The following is a 17,246-nucleotide window of genomic DNA, read 5'->3' on the forward strand; positions in this document are numbered from 1 at the left end:
AGTGTCAGTTTTCTTAGTGTGCTAAGCAAATTGTTGATTTTAGTTATTTCCCTTTCCTATTATGCAATATATCAATTAATATGGGCTTTGTGCAGTGGTAGGATTTAATTTTTTTTTTAATTTTGGGGGGGGGGGGGGGGGGGGGGGGGGGGGGGGGGGGGGGGGGGGGGGGGGGGGGGGGGGGGGGGGGTTTTTACTACTGGTTCTGTGGGTGTGGTTTGGTGGGCGTGGCAGGGGAAAGATACTGTAAAATCTCCAGTCAGAGGTGGTATTTGCTGGTTCTCCAAACTACTCAAAATTTCCACTATCGGGTCTCCAGAACTGGTCAGAACCTACTGAATACCACCTCTGGCTTTGTGGCTTCAGAAGTCCACTTAGAATTTCTTATTCTAAGAAATATGTCCTGTTGAATCCTAAATGTATACAGCATAGGAGTATGGAATCTCTAGTCTTTTAAATATTGCTAAATTCTATATTGGAGGGCTCTACTATCCCCCAGCATTAGCCAAATTAACTGAAATTACAGTTAAAATGATACATAACTGAAAGACTATAGGTTCCTCATTTGCACTTTATAGAATTATAGACACTGTCTTCCTTTCAAATGAGTACCAAAAAGTACCTGGGATCTCTACGTCCTCTAGCAAACTAATCTCCCAAAAATTCTTGATACCACTAGCACAGGGGTATCAAACTCGCGTCATCACAGCATCATCACATGATGTATCGTGACTTTTTCTCCCTTCATTAAACTGGACATGGGTGTGGCCAGCATGTGATGAATCCGGCCCATGGGCCACAAATTTGACACTCCTGCTCTAGCAGATTCTATAAACTTGCTGAATTTCAGGTAAGATTTAGTGAAATCTTCCTATTTGTGAAGAAAAAATATGTTTGCTGCCTTGACAAGTTTATAAAAAAATAATAAAAGTGGGATATAAATAAATATGAGAAACATGGGGAAATCAATGGAATTATCTAGAAATATGAACCCAAGGTGGCAAACATGCCCCACACATCTTCTCTTACTATTTTTCCCACAACAACCCTCTGAGGTGGATTGGGCTGAGAGAGAGAGAGAGAATGACTGGTCCAAAGTCATCCAACCTGTTATCCTGAGCAGCCTTAATTTCATGCACATGTTTGATTACACTTTGTTTATGTGCTTCCATTGCAAAATTTATAAATACTGTCAAATGATAAATGTCAGTACATTAAATCAAATATCCAAGACACAAATATTACAGAAATTATTCACACCTTTAATGAAATGTATAAGAAGATTGGTCAGAGACGTGAAATATTTTTGATCCTGGATTGTTGGAACTGAAATCCAAAATATTTTTATGGTGTCAAAATAGAGAAAGAAAACTCAGCAAGGCACTATCAACAATATTGTTTTGCTATTACATTTTATAAGTGTGCTCTTCAAAGCAGATATAAGATAAGTGCTGTATTAACTGTATCTAATAGTTACAAGCGAAACTCAAGAAGTTCCTAGGAATTCTCCATATTTTTAACAGTCAAAATATACACTTGATTGTGAGATCAGAAAAACATAGTTTTTCCCATTATATATAACAATTGAAGATGTTTAAAAAAATAGTAGCCATGCTGATCTGTCAGCAGAAAACCCCCAACCTGGATAATATCTTTATTGAACTCAAACAAAATGACGAGAAATTGTAAGTTTTCAAGTTCTTCAGAAGATTTCATGAGGGGGCATATTACCAATGCAAGAGTTGGGAAAGGTAGAATCAAAGAAAATTGTCTAATTTTTGTGTTGTAAGTCTGAGACCAGGAGTTTCATAAACTGTAGTTCAACATTATTCACTCCTATGTGCCAGCGTTTGTTCAATGCCCCTTTGTCCTTACAAAATAAACAGTGCCTGGGAAGAACCAGAAAAACAGTTTTTCAATACATAAAAAATAGGAGGTTCACGCAAGAGATAAACAAATATCAGAATGAAATGAAAGGTATAAAGTAATGCTTTGTAAACAGTAATGTAATTTTAAGGAAATTGATGCCAATAGGATCCAATCTGATGCCAAAAAAAAACACCACTCCTCAATCATTTCTAGATAAATACATTGAATGCAAATATTACAGCAAGTTCAAACAAAGAATTTAATTTATCTAGCAGATAGTCATTCCATTTATTATAAAGTTTGCTTGGAAATGGCTGTCACAAGTTGATGGACTAATGAAGAACAGTGGCCAACTTGGCATTTACAAGGTGCAGAAGAATTCACAAGAAGCACAAAAACCATAATAAGTCTTGGTTAACAGTTTAAGATTAGCTTTATACGTGATTTGTCCATTCCATAAATATGGGGAGAAGAGCGGGAGGCAGAACCAAATATGAGGATCACTCAGGATCTCAGTGATACAGAGGAGGGGTTTGTATTGCTCTTTTGCATTGTTCTTAATGGAAAACCAACTCACACAACATATGTTTCAGATGTCTATACTCTAAGGTTATGAACAGGTAACTTGTGCCCAAAACCACATGTGGACCTCATGCCCCCTTTTTATATTCCTTGAAACCCCCTTTTTGATTCCCCTGAAACAGTCTTCCATCAATGAATGGGCAGTCACTTCCATGTCTAAGGGGGGAAAGGAGAGTCAAATGAAACTGTGAATAATTTAATATTATATTTCCTCTCTGTGTGATTACCCTGTGATGATGGAAAAATAAGAAAGATTACAAGTTTGATTAAAAAAAAAAGAATGATGGGAAGCAGATGAAAGCTGTAGTGGAATAATCTTAAATAGGGATACAGTACCAAGATTAAAAAACAAAAGTAACCCCAGCCACATGAGTGATGTGGTTTCCATCCCACTGTGATTGTGAACCTTTCCCATTGGACGGTATGGATATATCAAAGGGAATTGAAGAGACACATCAGTTACCCTGTTCGCACATAAAAGAATTTATTTGCAAGACTTTACTTCAGATCAGTGCAATTACAAGCAAAAACAAACAAGCTGTGTGTTCAAGTCCCACCATTTCCTAGGGAACATGCCTCAAAGGTCCCAAAAGTAAGAATCCAAGTTGGGAACTCACAAAGATAATTGGATCGCAATTCAAAGAGCCCAAATGTAGGTTGTCAGCCAATTTGGGTTCCAAAGGATAGAGTTTTCTTAGGCAATGAGTTCAGGAGACAAATGCACAGAGATCTGGCAAGCAGAATGGTTGTTTCCAATGGAGGGTTGCTCTTGAATAGTAACAGTACCTATTGCAGGATTAGGCAATCAAGGGTGGGAATGCTTTGCACTGCTTGGTGTTCTGTAATGTGCTCTAAGGCTGGAAGAAGGTCCTGGAGCTATCTTTTCATTGCCTGATGCTGCCAGCTGCTTTGCACATTCACCAGCTTCATCAGCCTCAGATATCTGCTAGGTTTTTCTTGAGACTAACTTTCCTCTTGGCAGCACTGCCTCCCAGCAATTCCTGGCATTTGTCAGGTGTATCAAAAGCAATATTTCCCAGCTTGGACTCTTCTGAATCCAATGAAGTTGTGAGGGTAGAATTTGGGGGCATACAACCTGAGTATCATTCAGCAACATGAGCAAGCAGAGTTGATGAATCACATTTTGAAATATGAAGCATGATGCATGTTACTTTTAAACACCTCCCAGCTTAGCATGTACATTCACTCCAAAACATTAAACCCACCCTGAAGGGCCTATTTTGTTTGGAGGCTGCATTAGAAGCAACAGTGGATATTAAACTCTGAATATGTGGAGATTGTATTGCTACAGTGCTTTATATTAATGTGACCATATAGGTAGAGAGAAGTGTATGGAGTTTCTATCAAGAAGCTCTTTGCATGGATTTTTTTGGATGTACAAAATATAGCAAATCTTTCTACTCTAGTAACTGGTAATCCAAATCATTCTAGATTCTGTGAAAATAAGATATAAGGGGAAAGCGGGGCTTGCTTTTGCTTATTTGAGAGAATTATGACATTTATTTAATTTTTAATAACTTTTATATGATTCTATGATCTCTTAATACAGGCAAGAGTTGTAGTGACTAAGCGCTTACTGGCCGGATGCCGTCCTTGATTCCATGTGGAGTGCACAGTAATATTTTTTCTCTGTGCCCTAGGAGAGTAACATCTGCCACTGTCTAGGATTGAATTCTCAGCCTTTTGAGTGGGAGGTGAGGATCTTCACCACAAGGCCACCATGCCGCTCATTTATTCAATTTTTAATATTCAACTAAAACAGTTAGTTCCAAATTTCAATCCTAACATCATACAAAATTCAGAAGTTATAATCATACAAAATGTTCTAAAAGGTATGCCACATAAATGGATATCTGACAAAAACAACAACAACTGAACTGTAAGAATGTGAAAAAAAAAAAAACACTGATCCAGGTGAAATAATGGGAATCACCTTGGGAGACAGGAGGGAGAACCATAGTCAGGAAAACCAGTGTGCAAAAAGTATCTTAGCTCACTGAGTGGTTAGAAAGAAGTTGATGTGGGAAACATTTCAGAAGGGACTCTAGTTTCCTATAGAGTAAAAAGAGAGGAGGGGGGAGATCTTTTCAATCTTGCAAGAATCTGTAAATGCAATCTTATAATAAAGTTACAGCTAGGGCTTCTGGTTGTGTTTCTTGTCTGGACTACCTCACAGGGTTAATAATAGGGACAAAAATGTAAAGGAGAAGTGTGGGGAGGGAATAAATGCTCTGGTTTTGATTGAAGATTGATTTAGTTTAAATCCAACAAAAGGTGGGCAGAGAACTATTGATTAATAGGCAGAGAAATTCCATTAAGATGATGGAAGTTACTTTCATTATTCAGAACAGGATTGAAATGCCTTGAAAATGGATTTCCTAAGGAAACTGTTGTTTTTTTTTTACCCCAAAGAACCTTATCCTTAACAATGACAAACTCTAATCTTTTGTTTTAGTTTTCCCCCCAAAAGAATCAGTTTCTCTCTGTTGTCCTGCCCTTGAAATTCTGCCAAGAGATTCATTATGGTTACAGGAAAAAGAAGAAACCACAAGTTCTTTGTCCAAAAATACCTGGGCACATATCTGTGAAAAAATATGGCACTCTCCCCAAATTACTAACAGGTTACTTCAGCCCCACAAGACACTCTTTCACTTACTTCACAATGGCTATTTCTGCTCTAACGAATAACAGGTTTCCCCTCTGGAAATTGTTACATGAAAAGAGACTCTATGCCCTTGATAAAAAGAATAAATAAGGAACTCAGTATCCGTTCATCATTGAAACCTTTCCTGTACATAGTAAGGTCTGAATGTTCACATTTCATATAACATTCTTAAAAGCAAGTAACAAAAACTTGCTAACAGTGAAAAGTCATTGATTGAGATGGGCAGCTATAGAAATTGAATATGTAAAATAGTTTTAAATAAATACAGCAAACAGGCAATGCATTACTATGCTCTAAATGTGCACTGTGAGTTCTGTCAGATGCACAATGCAATATAACGTGATATATTTACCAGTATATTAATAAATACATTTTAATTTTCCAATAATTAGAAACTGGAGAAAAAAAGAATTTCATTACTATTTCATGGAAATAATCTAAAGCTAAAGTAGATGATTTTATAATGCAATATTTAAACCTAAAAAGCTACCAAATTCCATGTGCCTGCCAGATGCTAAGGAATGAAATCTTAGCATAGAGAATGAAAGCAGCATAATTTGTGTCCAGTTGAGAAATGACAACACACAAAGGGGAAATTCTGTGCAAAACTTTCTCTTTATTGGATATCTTTTAAAAAACAGACATTAGGGCCATCTTTGTCTCAACCTAGGAATGTTAATAGATGAAGCACTCCATTTTAGCAAAGGCATTTAGAATAAATTATGAGAGTGTCTGGGAAGACCATGTTGTTATAAAAAAAAATCCACTGTGCTGCAATCACATTTTAATGTGTTTTATAAGGTTCTTAAGATTAACAAGATGATTTGAGTGGTGCCATCTAGCACTTACTTAAAGTGTGATGTGAATTTCTCATTACTACCCACTCCAATGCTAAACACGTTTTACCCGTGGAATTGTCTTCTTTTTCTGCAGATTATGGTACAATTTGGAATACATGCAATTGAATGTTCTTGCATGAAAAATAATGTTCTTATACTCAGCATATAACAGATGAGGCTGGACTAGAATTTCAGAATATGGAATTGGGATGCTCAAAACTTTGAAGAGATAATTCAATTTGAAGGAGATTCAGTTGAATCAGCTCCATAAATTAATTCTGTGAATTGATTCAGGGCACTGAATAAATTGTATCTCATCATATGCCTTCATAGAGATTCAAAAGCAGTTCAGAAATTTGATGAGATTCTGGTGCTTTCTAGGACAATTTAATGCTATAATTCAAAGGGGATTCAGCTATTCAGACTAAATTTATAGATCAACTCTTGATTGAAATTTTGAAAACCTACACTGAAGTGGAATCTTATATTTACACATCCTGAAATAATATATTTCTGGAGTCATTTTAGAACTCAACAACAGTTTTCCAAAAATACAGTAAGTAGGCAGCTTCCTATGTCTCAAGACTGCTTTTCTCAGAAATTCCAGCCACCATCAACTTATGGCAGTCCAGAAATCTACAGGAAGACCATATGGGGAAAGTAGACCTTGAATTCTTTAAATAAAAAGAAAGGGAATATTTGTGACTAAACCAGAGCACCGCTACTTACTTTTTAAGATTGCATTGATCATCCAGGTTAACAACAGTTGCAAGAGAAAAATGTTTGTCTGCATGGCTGTTTCTATTTCTACAAATAATATACATGTAAGGTAAGTTGTGAAACTTAATCATAAGAGTGTGAAAAGCACCCTCAATTTTGCAACAGTGAGCTGAGAAACAGAGAAGTGCCCTGTTTCATAAGGGCCAGGAACAGTAAGCAAATTCACACGCCATAGTTAAGCTACTGTACATTTTTTTTTGCACCTCTGTTATTTATGGTGACAAATTGCTTAGAAAAAATACATTTGCTTAGAATACCTCAAGCTTAAAATAAACTTAGCCTGCAAAATGTAATAGAAGTTTTTTTTAAATGTTATTTTAAGCTTCTTGTGGCAGGGAGCTACCTTATACACTTTTGGGGGTAAATAAATATTTTCTGGTGGGATGTTGCCTACAGGTTTTCATTCCAAACTGCAGGTCACTAAAATAAATATTTTATTAACCCCCTCACAGCAAAAAAAAAAATAAAAATCCCCTGCGATCGGGTTACTTAATCTATTGCAGGTCAGAAACCTCCAATACAGATATGATCACAGCCCATTATCACAAAAAAAATCTAGGATAATGTAGAAGAAGGAATTCAGTATTTTACTTCTGGAGGAAACAATATTAAGGAGTTATATTTGAAAAACTGTCCCTAAAAAAAACTAAACCCCAGCAAAAAAACAAACCAAAAGAACCCTACACTCAATTTCACAGAAAACAAAACAATTTCAAAGAGTTTTTGAAAGAACAGCTTTAGCTTAGAAATCTTTGTCTAAATTTTAGGAAAGTTTTCCTGTTAGTGGAAACCAACTGGCAGTATAAAGGCCTCAGGAACAGGTAGCAGGCTCAATTTTATGAGCAATTTTCCATCTGTCATGGGATAGCCATGGCTACGGAGGAACTTCCAGGCTATGCTAGTTCTCTGATTCGAAATTCCCTGCTCTCCTTTCTGATTCAAGCAACTGATCCTTCTCTTTAGAGCAGCCAGGCATTGCATGTGGATGTGATGGTAATGATACATTCATAGAAGATTGCACTCAAATACAAGGCTTATTTGTTTTTCAATCAGCATGCTGTATGACGGCAGTCTCTGTGAGTTTCAACTTGTGCTTTTATAAGCAGGTGTTATGGTTATTTAAGCTTGTGAGTGGCCTAACATTAGATGGGAACCCAGTCAGAGGTGGTATTCATCAGGTTCTGACCAGTTCTGTACAATTGGTAGCGGAAATTTTGAGTAGTTCGGAGAACAGGCAAATACCACCTCTGACTGGCCCCGCCCCATCTATTCTCTGCCTCCCAAGTCCCAGCTGATTGGCTGGGTCTTATTTTTTTGCCCTGCACAGGAGAATGGAGCTGGGAAGGAGGTTAGTGGGGAGGGGAGGGAATAGGATTTTGCAGTAATCTTCCCCCAGGAGTGGGGAGGGGACGGAATGGAGATTTTACAGTATCCTTCCCCCGCCACGCCCACCAAGCCACGCTCACCAGTTACTACAGAACTGGTAGTAATTTTTTTTGAATCCCACTACTGAACCCAGTTAATGGTGATATATGTATCAATACGAAACAGCAGACCAAATCTTAGATTGATACACAATCATGCCCTGCTATGTTCTCGTTTATCATACCCGTGATGCAATATCTGGAGAGCATGAGGTGAAAGAAGTCTCCATTAGTTCATAAATTGCCGAGACTCTTTTTGGTGTTTGTACAACTCATGTAGGAACCAGTCCTTTGTCGGTCTCTTAGGTTTAACTTAACATTTTGGTTGTATCTTACTATAGCAAATGTTTGTTGTTTTCGTGTGTGAGGTCCAGGCATTGCCTGCATTGTTCTTGGAAGAAAGTCAAAGGTAAAGGGCAAATTTTTATCAAGATTACAAGGAAAAAAATGACTTTCTGGAAATGTTCCCAAGCCTTATAGTTTCTTTAAAATGTATTCAAACTAGTTTCCCAAACCTGCTGATCTAGACGATGGGCAACTCATTACCTCTGTAATACTGCTTATAGCTCAGAAATATTTTACCTAGCCCAATTTTAAATGTTAAAACAAAAAATAATTTATCTAACCTGTCCAGAAAGACTTCAATTTGCCTCTGTACATCCAAGATCCCTAGAATCTTTGGGTCCCAAAATGGGGCTGCATGGGGCTGCATTTGATTTCTTCTTCTTTTTCTAGATTGCATTTTAATTCTGATAGGGTGTACAAGAGACAAAATGAAGTCTTGCAGAAGGTTGAAGCCTTCATTTCACCTCTTAAAATTTCTGACCTTCTATCAGAGTTTCTCTGAATATAAAGAGGCAAAATTTTATCTTATGAATACAGGAATTATATCAGATGGAATTATATCACATATTGACTGTGATCTGGTAGGAAATATGGTATAGAACTTATACCTATTCAAACCAGTTACATTATGCAATGACCTAGCTTTATGGAGAAGACTCTAATTCTGGGAAAGGTGGAAGGAAAGAGAAGAGGAAGATGAGCAGCAAGACTCAGTTCAGTGGCATTGGAAGACCTGATAGAACAGGTTAGGGAGAGATTATCATGGACAAAAGGCTATCTATGTGTCCCTACAAGTTGACAACAACTTGCTGGCACATAATCAACCAATCAAATAGAAATGGGTCTAGCCCCAGATACTTTCCGATTGTGGCCTTGATATTGTACACAAAGTTTGTTTTTGTCCTTAAGGTAATGGAAATTCTGTATCCATGAATAAAGACATTTTGCTACCTGAAATAACTGAACTGTTGCTCAATTACCTAATAATAAGCCATTATTATTCTCCCTGAAAAATGATAACAAAGAAATGGCTTAACAATTCTCACGATAATTCAAATCTACCAGCGGTGACTGTCTCATTCTATTTAATTGTAAGGGTAGTCTTGAAACCCTCTCTGTTTGTCAAAATCATATACAGAATCTCCATACAATTCCTCATTGATGGAAGGGGCTACATCCTTAATGGGAAAACATAAATTTTCAGAGATGACAGTGAAAAGTTTTACTTTAACATGGTAGCCAAAGGTTCTACATCTAACCTTTCCAAGAGCATTCTTCCCCCTCTCCTGACCATTCTTTTCAGCTTTATGTTTGTCAGATTTTAAAAAAAAATCTACCTAATTAAAATGATAGTAGATTTTGTTTCAAGACATTAAATGAAACAGCAAGTTGAACAAAGGGCCATGTTTGATGAAGAAAATCCACGTTCCAGAAATCTGGTTCTATTTTGATATGCTCACATTGTGCCAGAAGGGCAATAAGCAATAGTAACCTCCTCCCACTGTTCTGTCTCTCTGGGAAACCTATTTTGAGTGCTTTAAGCAAAGCTGTTGTTGCCTTCTTTCCTGCCTTGTCTTCATTATCATTAACATCTCCCCACTCTGATGGCATTTGCCAGCATTCTTGGCTACTCCTATGCAGATCATAGGATCTTAGAATTATGCCAAGATGCTAAATAGGTAGCTTATATGAATAGGTTTGTGCCATGAGCACACTCACTTTCCTGCCTGTTACAAAAAGCCCAGGCTTCTTTAATCCAGTTCATTTAGTACTGATTTGTCACACAAACAGTATACTTACATATAAATATACTATTTATATATCTATAAATAGCGCCAGCAATTGTCACTGAAATTGTGCAGGGTAAAATTCAGTGTTGTCGGGTTAAGATTTCCAACTGACAGAAAAATAATAATGATGATGGTGATTATAATAGTAGATACGAAAAAGTGTATATCAGCAATTAAACTTTACCTATAGATGAAGAATATAACATTCTTTTTATCTCTTTAGGTATTAGGTGATTTTCATCCCATGTTAAGAAGGAAAAGGTAACTACAATCACATTATTTCTCTGTACTTATCAAATTTCTACATTCCCATTTTCTTAAAGAAAAGTCCAATCTGCTTTTTTGCTTCAATTGCACTCTTTATTCAAAGGAGCTCCATCATATATTTGACATAAAAAGGAATATGTTAGCAGCCTTTTAAAGAGGTCCAGAGAATAAGGCTGTAAATACAGCATGTTCCAAAATTCTTATCTCTAGGCAAGGCCTATTTTTTGTTTTTTTTTGTTTAAAGATAAAATGATGGCTATGACGTACTGGTTCTCTTCTTTTTCATACTAATATTTGAACCTGGAAGCCTAATTTCAAAGCAATTTGTTTTCCTCAGATTTTTTAAAAAAGCCCCCCTACCTTTCAGTCAGAGGTAGAAGCAACCAGTTCACCTTGTCCACGCTCAGAAACTAAGCATGGTCAGACCTGGTTAGTCTTTGCGTGAGAAACCTTCAGGGAGTATCAGGCCTGTAGGCTAAAATAATAAATCAAAAACCATCCCATTAAAAAAGCAACAGTGAACCATTTCCATACTGCTGCCAATAAAATGAAGTCATTGAAAGAGATATGAGAAAGTGTCTATGATAGGCTTGATCTTCCAGAATATGAAAAATGTATTACAGCTAATTTTTCTTGCAGAAATAGAAAGATGGATAGACACAGGGCCCATTCCACCCTGCATTCTTAAGATTCTCCTGTCCCATGCTGATGGTGGTAAAACTCTAAGCCGGTTTAAGAAAAATCTGTCTGGATTTGAATTTTTTAGCAAGAACCTGTCAAATGTAGAGGAATGACCTTGAAAGACAGGGCAATGAGGGAATGGTGAGATAAAAGGCAGCTTAGCACAAAGCAAGAATGTGGCTGGAGCAAGAGGCTCAGGGGGAAAAAATCCTCTCTCTAAAGAGGTGGGTGGGGAGAAGTACATTCAGACTTGCAAGTTTCTGTTAATGCAATAAAGTAGAATTAGCTCGTCTAGTCAAGTTCCTTGCCTGGTCTAAGTTGTAAAACTGATAGGCTGCAAATCAGGGGTGAAATTCAACCACCTTAGCCCAACTCGGGAGAGGTGGTAGGGACAATTTGAATTGGTAAAAAATAGCCCCGGTTGCTATTACTATTATACCAAGTATACCAAGCTATGTCCACATCCACATCCACAGAGCCGGTAGGGGAAAATTTTGAATTTCACCCCTGGGCTGCATTGTTGGTGCCCTGACAGACAATTCCCCTGATAACATACCTGCATAACTCTCTGAATGAGGAAAGAATTGCCAATTGTTTATAGGTACACAAAGATGTATACAAAGTATGCATGTGTGTATTTAAAATATCAAAAAGCATATATATGTAGGTACAACAAACAGATTTAAAATATTTTTTTAAAAAACTCCCTCTTGCATTTCCCCAGTTTTGACCCAATAGTTTATGCTACAAATACTGCTCCATGAATATTTTAGCCCTGTAGTGGTTATCACATTTGCTTGACAATGGATGCAGAATGTGAGCAATTTAAAATCTTGTAATATTTGGAATGTACCTAATATTTGGAATGTACTGATGGAAAAATTCAAACTGTTCAAAAGTAACAGACCGAACAAAACAGAAGGTGGAGTTGTATTATATGAAAGAGATCACTACACCTTTATTAAGAAATGCATAAAACTAAGGACAAAAGCCTCTTACAACACATATAGGTAATATAAAAGGAAAAAAGAATGACATTGCCATATGTGTATACTACAGACCATCCAACCAAGTAATGGATTTTTGTTAATTACTTCATATATGTAGAAAACACACCACAGTAGTAATGAGGGACTTTAACTACCCTGACATCAACTGGGAGAAAAACTCTGCACAAGTGGGATATTGAACAGGTTTCTAACTAACCTAGTTGACAATTTTGAAACTTAGCTCGATAGCAGCAACAGGAAGAGGGATCTTTAAATTGTAAATGGACAGTCACTTACTTACATATGTGCCAGCGCTGTGCTGCAGCCACCAAAAACGACAAAGCAGTCCTAGATTGCATTAACATAGGGATAGAATCAAGATCACATGAAGTGTTAGTACACTTTTTAAGGCCTTGGTAAAACCATACTTGGAATACTGTTTTGGTCACCACAATATAAAAAGATGCTGAGACTCTGGAAAGAGTGCACAGTGGAGCAACAAAGATGATTAGGGAGCTGGAGGCTAAAACATGAAGAACGGTTGCAGGAATTGAGTATATCTAATCTAGTGAAAAGGAGGACTCTGGGCAACATGATAGTCGTGTTCCAATATTTGAGAGGCTGAAGTCAGGGCAAGGCAGGGCAAGAAGCAATGGATGGAAACTAATCAAGAATAGAAGTAACCTAGAACTAAGGAGAAAATTCCTAACAGTGAAAATAATTAACCAGTGGAAAGGTTTGCCTTCAGAAGTTATGGGTGCTTCATTGCTAGAGGCTTTTAAAAAGAAACTGCACCACCGTTTGTTTGAAATGGGATAGGGTCTCCTGCTTGAGCAGAGGGGTGGGTGAAGATATCCAAAGCCCCTTCCGACTCTGTTATTCTGCTTTTTGTTTCTTTCTCTGAGCTACCCACTTTCCTTTTCCTTTTTTCTATTAAGAACCACCCAAAACAGACCAAATCATGGTAGAAAGTGATCTAATTATGAGGACTTCCGGTTTGCTAGCCTGTGGCGGCGGCAGGGATTTGCCACTGTGCGATCCCTGCTGCGTTCACCGTCAAGGTTCCCAGGATCCATTTGGATCTGGGGGATACAGCTGCCCTGTAGAGGCAGCGGAAGATAGGGGGGATCCGGCAAGGGGTTTGGGGGTGCCGCAAACCCCCTCCCCAGCCGGCTAAACTCCCTTTTCCCGAGGCGGAGGAACGGCGGTCAGCAATGGCCGCCACGAAGAAAGCTGCAGCCGGGTAAGCAAGTGCAGGAGGGAGAAAGCTGAAAGAAAAGTGAAAGTTGCTTCTAACTGGGACAAGACGGGAGAAAGTGACTTGGAACCTTGAAAGCTGTTAAGTATCTATTGTTCCTTGCGAGAGTTACAAGCTGCGAATACCTTAAAGGGAAAAGTTTTTTTTTCTTTGTTCGACTCTCCTTCCTAAAGTGACAGCGGGGAAAAAAAAATCTTTTTGGCTGTGAGTGGGAAGAGAGAGTGAAAAAAAAATCTGAGCAAAATTTGAAAATAAGGAGAAGATTGCTTAGAATTGCAAAGAGTTTAAAAACTTCCAAAAAATATATTTGAAAAGGATTTGTGATTACTTTAACCCCAGAAAGAGAAAGTCAAGAAGAAGAAGGTATATAAAAGAAACAGTCTGTTTGGATTGTTTGGTGATTTTGGAACCTTTGGAAATTACTTCTGATTAAATCATCTGGGTGGTTGTTTGGAAAAGCTTTTTCTCTACACAATGGCATCATCTATGGATGAATTGGAACTTATATATCAAAAAATTTGAAAGAGAAAAACAAGGAGGGGAAGATGGACTTGGCACTATTTTCCAATACTTAGAAATGGCAGTTTATATTTATGTGAAGCAGAATGAGGATAATGGGGACAAAGAAGAAGAAGAAGCCATCTTTGATGAGAAAAGGACTTTGATTGGAGAAGGAAAAAGCGGAGGTCTTTAAGATCTGGAAAAACAGCCCAAAAAGAGAAGATAAGGTGAAAAAGGGACATTATGTTAAGAAACAACAGAAAGGGGGAAAGCAGAATAAAAGGGAGGTGGGAGACAAGGGGTTAAAGAGGACAAGGAGAAGAAGAAGCAAGGGAGAAAGGAAGGGATGAGAAGCCTTAACGGTGGGGAGCAAGATATTAAGAAGCAAAAGTTTTTTCAGAGATAATGGATAAGTCTTATTGTTAATGGGATTCTAGAAAGGTACATAAGATTGCATTTTTATATCTATATTTAGAAGTAATTATAGAAAATTAGAAATAATATGTAGTTTAAAATGTGATAAAATATTTAACATAAACAAGTGAAATTTTTGTTAAGAAAAAGGGAGTACTGTAATGAAATATGATTCAAGATTGTGATGTGGGGGAAGGGGGTAATAATCGTGGAAAGCATAAGTGTTCCCACAAAGGCATGATATTCAATTGAAATGGATAAAATGTTTAAGATATAAATGATTGTTAATATTAATAATTAGAAGATGGTATATTAGCAAACCCTTTGTGAAATGAGATTTGAAGTAGAAGAAGGAGGAACATTTCAATGAAATATTGAGCTATAATATGTGATGTGGGGGGGGGGAAATAATTTTGAAAAATAGGGCTCTCATAAAAGCATGTGATTTAATTGAAAAGTAATGAGTTAAACATCTAAGATATGAATGAATATCAATATTAATGAATAGATTTGTATTATTTTTGATAATATAGTATAATTTTAGAATGTACCAGACAGAATCCCAATGTATGTTATGTATTTTATATTAGGTACTATAAATATAAGGGAAAAAGATAAAGGCATCATCTCCATATAGTGTACAGGAGAAGTATTTCTTCTTTTTTTTAAAGAAGAAAAATAAATGATTGGCTGGAATAGAACAGACAAAGAATAATAAATATTACGATATGAATTGAGAGGAGATAAAAAAAATAAAAAATAAAATTGAGAAAATTTAAAGGAGAGGAGAAGTTATATAGAAAATTGAAAATGTTAAGAAGATATGAAATGGTATGTAAAATGAATATGAAATTGAATTTGTGTCTGTACCAAGAGTTTTAACCCGGGATTAAGCAACTTTCAGAAAAGAGATTTTTTATATTTTTATGTTTTGTGTTTATGTGTATTTATGTATTGTTTGTCTTGAAAAATAAAACTTGTTTTTTTTTTTAAAAAAAAGAAAGTGATCTAATTAGGAGCAATGTCTTAGATTTTAGTAACATTAAAATACAAGACTTAAGTCTGAATCAGGGGTGGGAATCAAAAATCTCAGCAACCAGTTCTCTGCCCAGTTGCTGGGTGGGCGTGGCCATGGTGGGTGTGGCCTATCGGAACTTCCGGGAGGATCGTTTTTCTCCTTCCCAAGGGTTCAGAGGCTTCCCTTAGGCGTCTGGGAGGGCTAAAATGGCCTCCCCCAGGCTCTGGAGGCCCTCCAGAAGCTGGAAACAGGCCCATTTCCAGAGTTCCAGAAGGCCATTTTTCCCTCTCTGCACAGACCCTGCACTTACCTGTATCGAAAATGGGCTACGAGGAGACTCCTGGAAGTGGAGGGATGGACTGGGCCAGCTAGTCGGTTCAAATATTGGTTTGGCAAACCAGATGCAAATTTAACATCCAGTTCACCCGAATCGGTCAGAACCAGTAGAATCCCACCCCTGGTCTGAATGGTTCCTTGTCTCATTCTATAAACAGGGTGGCCTGTTCAAATTCAAGGGCTGTGTAAATGAAAGCTCACCAAACCAGTGACAGTCAGTCACATCTCAGCTGAGCAAGATTGCAGTCGTCTTTCAGCTGAGACTGGCCCAGTGCAGCTGAGAAGATTTATGCACAGGAAAATCTGCCAATTAGAGAGACTCATTCATCCATGTATTCATTTGCAGACTCTGAGATGTCAGAGTGGTTTACAATAAAACAGAAAAGCAAATGTAAAGGTTTTAAAAGGAATAAAAAGTAAGAAAAGATTAAAATTACAACTGGTGATTTAATAGTCTTAGAAATGGGTGTCTTAAGGACCTTTTATAAACTGAACAACAATTTATGTTGGAATAGCCAAAACAACCTAATGCCAGAAATATTTTAGATATGCATTTCTTATTTTAGCTAAAAAAAAATCTAAAGTTTTCCCATTGCTTCAAGTTGTACACATTGCTAACTGTGCTGTCCCATAATCTTATGTAACTGGTTGTGGGACAGAAATGTGGCATATAGATCAAAAATTATGTATAGTTTTTATTTATTTTATGTATTTAAAATATTTATATAGTCATCCTATAACCAACTCTGGGTAGCTCCAATCAAAAACAACATGTAAACAATAATACTGTAACACTGGATGTATTCAAATCCTTTAAAAACAATGTTATTCTTGATATTCCAAAATCTTAAATTGCATTGATTACTCCCACTATGTAGCAAAGCACAGTCATAGATTCAAGTGGCTGAAAAGAAAGGTTAAATACACCTTGTCTTTCTGTGCTCAACTCATTGGAGATCTGGCAGAAAGTAAAGTAAAAATTATGCTCTCTTTCTTTCTGTGAAGGGGATGAAAAGGAATATATTTAAAGGTTAATAATGTCACAATGTTTGAAAGAAAACAATAACTTGATTTTTTTTCTTCGTATTTAGCCAACTTTAAAGAAATAGCTCTAATATAAAAATGTAGTACTTAAAAGCTCAAATGTGAAAAGAGAAACCCACCATCCAAACACTTTTTTCTGCATCCACAAACAGAGAAGACCTAAAAAAGACAAGAGAGACAGGGCTGTACGCAAAAGAGGATAGAGCTCCATCATCCCTTTAATTGGTACAAAGAAGAGGGAATTCTACTATGTACTCTTTTAAATAAGGTGTGTCTAACTATCCATATGCAGGCTGTCTTCCTTTTATACATGCATCATGTCGCCTTTTTCCTGAGCTTCATATCAGCAAAACTAAAGAGAAAACACCATTCCCTTCTTATATACATATGTGCATAAACATTCAGCTCCTTCCTTCCTTCCAT

General features: G+C 37.0%; 2 long non-coding RNA genes across 3 annotated transcripts in view; one reads left to right on the forward strand and one right to left on the reverse strand.

Annotated features, from left to right (window-relative positions):
- LOC148132497 (uncharacterized) overlaps nt 1–16,948 on the forward strand; it is a 60,916-nt gene extending 43,968 nt beyond the window's left edge. The window contains exons 1-3 of one of the 2 annotated variants that reach the window (XR_015748100.1): nt 6,270–6,805; nt 10,539–10,576; nt 15,938–16,948. This is a non-coding gene — a long non-coding RNA (uncharacterized LOC148132497). Of the gene's footprint in view, nt 1–6,269; nt 6,806–10,538; nt 10,577–15,937 lie in introns of those variants that run through there. The other variant, XR_015748101.1, reaches the window with a different exon arrangement.
- On the reverse strand, nt 1,131–10,549 carry LOC148132498 (uncharacterized). The gene is made up of 4 exons (XR_015748102.1): nt 8,807–10,549; nt 6,706–6,783; nt 4,379–4,524; nt 1,131–1,889 (listed from the first exon to the last, which is right to left on the reverse strand). It is a non-coding gene; the product is annotated as an uncharacterized LOC148132498 (long non-coding RNA).
- Nucleotides 16,949–17,246: the final 298 nt, after the last annotated feature.

This window comes from Notechis scutatus, chromosome 2, assembly GCF_049901735.1.
Source record: "Notechis scutatus isolate UNSWTSFEM ecotype Mainland chromosome 2, rNotScu1.2, whole genome shotgun sequence".
NCBI lineage: Eukaryota > Metazoa > Chordata > Lepidosauria > Squamata > Elapidae > Notechis > Notechis scutatus.